Source organism: Cuculus canorus, chromosome Z (assembly GCF_017976375.1).
Source record: "Cuculus canorus isolate bCucCan1 chromosome Z, bCucCan1.pri, whole genome shotgun sequence".
Lineage (NCBI taxonomy): Eukaryota > Metazoa > Chordata > Aves > Cuculiformes > Cuculidae > Cuculus > Cuculus canorus.
The window spans coordinates 64,395,225-64,401,933 of record NC_071441.1 but is presented as its reverse complement, the minus strand read 5'-3'; positions in this window follow the sequence as shown (position 1 = coordinate 64,401,933).

Here is a 6,709-nt window from a genome sequence, read left to right as displayed (position 1 = left end):
ATGTCCTCCTTATGTTGAGGATGTCCTCCTCAGAGGACATTCAGATTCCTTTAGAAACTAATGCAGTGCTTAGAGGGTACAGACAAATTTCTGCTGTAATTCAAATAATGATTGCTTTCATTCATTGTGTTATCTATCCTCATATGAGGGAAATCCGTATCCTTCAACTTATGGCAGAATAGCAGTTTAGCCTGCTCAAAAAATAATAAAATCTTTGTAACAGAAATTACATTTTTCTTCTCAGTAGCATGAAAGACTGAGCTAGTGTTGAGCACCGACAGTAAATGAATTTCAAACAAGCCCGTAAGCAGAGAAAGTATCACCTGATGTTTTGAACTGCTGTGTCATTTTTCATACTAATCAGAAAACAAATACTGTGATCAAGAACCACCGTATTGACATGAGTCCTTGTTGTGTGTCGAAAAGCATGCTTTGCTGCCCTCTGACTTTGCCAGTATGCTTAGAACTTCAATGTCGAATAATACAAAAATAGCTCCTTTCACAATCTCTTTTTCATTTTTCTGAAAGCATTTATTGGAAAGAAGTGGTGTGATGGACGTTCACATACTGTGGTGATAATAGCTGATTCACATGAGAGGAAAAAAAACTGGCAGAAGTGAGTTATCCCAGGAGCCTGCTGGTGTACAACACTTAAGTGCTTGTGTTTTCAAACATGGTTGTGTCCATGGAACAAGACATTTTAGTGTGATATATTCTCTAAAATTATTTGAAGGCTCACGTTCCCTCATCAACCATAATTATTCCTGCAAGTACCAGAAAAGCAATTCCCATGGACAGTCAATTTTTCAGTTGAAATAATTAGCAAAAATGCACCAAACGCTTAAGAGAGCATACTGTTCCAAGAATAAGACTTAGTGCTATAACTAGATAATTAAAACATGCCTGAAAGAAACCAAGAGAAAACTTGACTTCAGCATTACCTCTCTGGGGCAATACTAGGCTGAGTGTCAAATGAACTCAGAGTGTCTCTGAGCTCCCACCTGACGCGGTTGACCCAGCAGAGTGTGTTAGCAAAGACAAAGACAGTACAGCATCAGGTATACTTCAAAATCAGAATTATCCAAGTAAACAAATCAATAAGGTGATAATGCGTTCTTCTCCATGTTATACTGTATGCAGTGTTGTGGCTTTTTGCGACACTCTTAATGGAGTCCTAATTTCTTTTCCCTAATTTTGCTCATTATTTTTGAAACAAAACACACGGCTTTTCTGTGCTCTGCCTGCTGCTTCTGTCTCCTCTCTTCTCTTTTAGACCTCTCTGGCAGTGTCTCTAGATCACCAGCATAATCTCACCTCATTATTTTAAACAAGCAAGAGCGGTATCTTTTACATGTAATAAAAGTGCTTTTAAGAAATGTTATTGTTTACAATGTGTTATTGCATTCTTCTCAGAAAAAAAACAGCTCTAGCACAGTAAACATCTCTCTCTGTACATAATGTTTAAAAATGTATTTCTAAGGTACCAAATTAGTACATAATCACATTAACTGGTGGAGGGAGGTATCAGTCACCACAAGTAAACCAAGTTAATCACGCTTTAGTGTTTTATTCTTAGTTTTGAAGAAAATTCAATGCACCAATACATAATCACAAAGTAACAGAATGACTGGAATTACTTATATTACATTATTCTTTGTTCAACAGTTACACGCTAGTGCATTACTACGTAAACAATTATCTGTAGTAAGCAATCATGGCTCCTTCTCCATTTGAATCAGGTTTTGCTCGTGTAGGCTAAAGTTGGTCAGTACCAAACAGAAGACACAACAAAAGTGTTTACAGTTTCCCATAGAAAGGAGAAAAAAAAGGGGGGGTTGTTTCAGATCGAATGGAAGTATTGCCATTCTTTTTTTCCCTGTAAAGAAAAAGGGCAGCTGACAGTCAGGAAACTGCCCTGCTGTGGACCATGGCAGCACCAGGAGAGATTGGGCTCTCTGATGTGCCTGGACTCCCAGCGGCACAGCCTGGGGATTGACCTCTGAAGCCGCCTTCCCAAAACAAGGCTCAAGGTCTGCAGTCCAGCTCTGGTCTTAGAGCAGCTACCAGAAAACTGAATGTGCTTCTCTAGTTTTACTGTCTGCCTGCCTGTATTTGGACAAAAATTTATCGAGAGTCAGTGCAGTAGAACATTTTAATCAATTAAAATTAATATTAGGATTCTGCAACCATAACACTTCCCTCAGTAGGGAAGTGACCACAAAACTTCCCTCTAGCTAGCCCAGTTGTCTGTGATATACAGGAGAGGGCTGGATAGATAGATAGAGATCATGAGAGGAATGCCAAGAAGGACAATAAACTAATATGCTATATACTATGTCCATATGCAAGCATCTTCTGTATTTTGGAATAAACTTTGCACTACATTGATGCATCCCCTACTCTGGTTTTCCTTCACTGTTAACACAAAAATAAACTTCTTGATACAAACAGTTGTTTTTATATCCAATTAAAAGCAACCAAAAGGGAGGATATTGTGACATTTATAAAAAAAAAATCTAATTATCTTCCTAAAGTGCTCAGCTAAAAACTGACACTATACAAAATTGAGGTTTTTTTAAAGATTTATGCTGGATATCGTAAGCACAACAGGACAATGCAGGCAAGGACAGGAGGCAGAATATGAAAGCGTACATAAGAGCTGCAGAAATCACAGAAGTGAAGATGCTCCAGCAGCAAAACTGATCAAGTGTACACCGCCTCCGCATCTTATATAATTCACACAAAAACAGGTCTGAGAAGAGCAATAACCTTCCTGAAGAGTGGGTGTTCAATACACAAGCCTTTCCGAGACTGTTCGGCAAAGACTGAGTATTAACAATGTGGGTGAGGTATGGAGTGAAAAAGAAAACAAAGATAACTAGAACGACACTGCAGGAAAGGAAAAAGTCAGCAGAGGTTCTCCCAACTTAGTTTTTGAAAGGCAAGGTTAAAGAGTAACTGAAGAATCTGCCCTTGAGATGTTGTGTGCCTTAGTGGCTTATTCATATGATGTGTCCAGCTCTTAGTCATGCCAGTATCTAAGCGAACCTGTTGTGCTTTTAAAAAGCAGAGCACAAACCTCCTTCACATTCCTCCTGGAAACTTCTCTTTCCTGTGATGCCTAAAAAAGCTCTTCATAGCACCAAGGATGCTGTTGCCCTGTGACTGCTATTTATTATACCCAACATGATGGATTGTTTTGATGTTACTTTGCCCTCAGCTCCTGCATTTGTTGCCTGCATTCACCTGCTGCCTTTTATTATATGCAGAGACAACAATGCCTTTGAGGGAGGAGCTGCCTTTTTTAAAAGATGAGTGCAGATGAGTACAGGACCTTGCACAATAATAGCATCACAACCCCTGCAATTAATGGTGTTTGCGAGGGAGTCAACACGGGCGCTGTGAGTCCCAATATATCATCTATTATATCATCCATGCGTCACCACCACAAAAAGTTATCATGAAAAAAGGCAGTCCAAATTTCTCCAAAATGTTTGTGAAAATGTTACAGCATTCTTTTATGGGAATCAGTAATCCAATAGCCTTGGAATATCAGGGATATCAGCAGGTGTACTTATGGATAGTCCATAAGTACCATCAGAGGTGCCAAGGAGCCAAACGAGACTGTACACTGTCACATGTTGGGGAGTAGTGAACTTGGCTTCATCAAGGAGAGGTTATGCTCGACCAACTCGATGACCTACAACGAAATGACTAGCCTGGTAGATGAGGGGAGAGCAGCGGATACTATCTGAACTTCAGCAAGGCCTTTGACACTGTCTCCCAGAAGGTCCTGATGGAGAAGCTGTTGGTGTACAGGCTGGATAAGCAGACAGTGTGGTGAGTTGAAAACCAGCTGAACGACCAGTCCCAGAGAGTAGAGATCAATGCTACAAAGTCTAGGTGAAGGTCACTAACAAACAGTCACCCCACAAACAGTGGACAATACTGGGTCCAATTCTGTTAAACATCGTCATTAACAATCTGGATGATGGGACAGTTTCCCTCAGGAAACTGGCGATGACAAGGCCTTCCAGACTGGAAGGGCTGGCTGGTAATGGCCAGCAGGACTAGGGAAGTGATCGTAAACCTGTGGTTGGCACTGGTGAGGCCACACCTTGAATCCAGTGTTCAATCCTGGGCCCCTCACTACAAGAAAGACACAGAGGAGCTGGATTGTGTCCAGAGGAGAGCAAAGGAGCTGGGAAAAGGTCTGGAGCACGAGTGTGATGGGGAATAGCTGAGGGAACTGGAATTGCTTAGTCAAGGAAAGGAGGCTGAGGGGAGACCTCATTGCTCTCTACAACTGCCTGAAAGGAGGATGTAGTGAGGTGGGTGCTTGTTTCTTCTCCCAAGCAGCAAGGAATAGGATGAGAGGAAAACACCTCATGTTGTGCCATGGGACGTTTAGACTGGATATTAGGAAAAATTTTCTTACCAGAAGAGTAGTGAAGTCACTCTGGAAAACATAAAATATAACCTACTTATCAGATATAAAGTAATGTTGCATTGAAGTGAAGTTGCAGATAAACTTTTCACATACCGACTGTGCAAGAAAATCCCAGGAATGGGGATGTATTTGCTAACAGGTTTGTTTGGTGGTGAGCAATATCCAGTACCTAGAAGAAAGGAAATTTCTTTCCTGGCAGGTTTTGGCCAGATTTCTTCTAGCGTGGAACAAGCAGCAGAGAGGCAATCCATGACACCAAGTAATCCGATATTGACATGGACCCCTTCATCTCCAACGGGGTCCATGAGCACTGCTCCAGAAAAAAAAAACTTTGTAAGAGAAAATCTTGCCAGCTGGATGGATTTAGAATTGTTTAATAATAAAGATGCCTTGTGAAAGAACTGGGACTTCTTAGTCCTACAAGCAGATAGAATCCAAATCCTTCTTGCCTTTTGGCAGTTTTGCCATCAAAAGCAGCCAGAGATTATTGTAGAGTAAGACCTGAGTACACCCAAAGGAAGCATCTCTTCAGGCTTACCTTTCTCTATTTCGTATTAAAACCCTTAAATCCATGCCCCCCGGACGGTAGGAAGCAGTGAGGCGGTAAAGAAGAGTGGGTTGTTTCTACTGTTCACCGTCTGTAAAGGAAGTGATTACACCCAAACACATCTTGGTGATGTCTCTGCCCTGAGGGGTGATGGACGAGCTCTTTGCCAGGGGGGAAATGGCTGGAGGTGCCCTGGAATGGGCGTGTGTATAGGTGTGAGGGGATGGAAGTGTGAAAGGGGAAAGGGTGTTGGGGTGTAGAGGCGGTCCAATAGGTGTGGAGGTGACAGGGTTTTGGTGAGAGGATGTGTAAGGGTGTTTGTGGGGGATGTGAGGGTGTGATGCTGGCTGTGGGAGAGGGTAAGGTTGTGCTTATGTGTAAGGGTGTGAAGGGTGTAGGAGTGTGAGGGGGTTGCTGTGAGAGTTGTGAGGGGGTGTGAAGAGGCGTGAGGGGCTATGAGGAGGTGTAAAGGGTTTGTAAGTGGGTGTAAAGGGGTGTGAGGGGGTAAGAAGGGAGTGAGGTTTTTGCGTGTGGGGTGTGTGTGAATATTTTGTGAAGGGCTGTGAAGGGTGAAGGGCTGAGGGGAGGGGAGAGCTGTGAGGTTGCTGTGAGGAGTGTGAGGTGTGAGGGGGGTGCAAGGGGGGTGTTAGGGGGTAATGAGCTCTTGTGAGGGAGTGTGAGGGGTGAAAAGTGGGTGTGAGGAGTAAAAAGGGGGTGTGAGGGTCTGTAAGGAGGGTGGGACAGGGTGTTGAGGTTTTGTGAGGGGTCTGAGGGCATGCAAAGGGGGTCTGAGGGGTGTAAAGGGAGTGTAAAGGGGGTCTGAGATTTTTATGAGGGGAGTATGGGGATTTTGTGAGAGGCTGTAAGGAGGGTGTGAGGGGCTGTGGGGTTGCAGTGAGGCACTGTGAGAGGATGTGAGGTTTTTCTGAGGGGACGTGGGGGCTTATTGAGGGGTGTGAGGGGAGTGTAAGGGAGGTGCAAGGGAGTGCTGGGGTTTTGTGTGGGGGTGTAAAGGAGGGTCTGAGTATTTTGTGATGGGGTGTGGGGGTTTTGTGAGGAGTGTGAGGTTTTTGTGAGGAGGTGTTGGAATTGCAGTGGGGGCTGTGAGTGGGTCTGAGCTTTTTGTGAGGTGATATAAGGGGGGTGTGAGGGAGTGCTAGGGTTTTGTGAATGGGTGTAAAAGGGGTGTTGGGGGTGTTAAGTTGTGTGAGGGGTGTGAGGTTTTTGTGAAGGGGTGTAGAGGGAGTGTTGGACTTTGGGGAGGGGGTTGTGTGGGGATGTGAGGGGTGTGGAGTTTTTGTGAAGGGTGTGAGGGCTGTAAGGAGGGTGTGAGGGGGTGTACGGTTGCAGAGAGGGGGTGTAAGGCGGTCATCGGGTTTTTAGGAGGTGCGTTGGGTTGTGTGAGGGATATGGAGGTTTTGTGAGGGGTATAAGGAGGGTGTGAAGGGGTGTGGGGTTGCAGTGAGGGGGCGTGAGGGAGGGTGAGGTTTTTGTGAGGGGGTGTAAAGGGGGTGTTGGCTTGTGTGAGGGATGTGAGGGGTGTGGGGGTTTTGGGGGGGGGCTGAGGGGGTGTAAAGGGGGACTGAGGTTTTTGTGAGGGGTTGTGGGGGGTTTTGTGAGGGGTGTTGGGGTTTGGCGAGGGGGTGTATCGGGGGTGCTGGGCTTTGGGGGTGTGAGGGGGGTGTGTTTGGCCCCGCCCCGCCCTCCGCCGT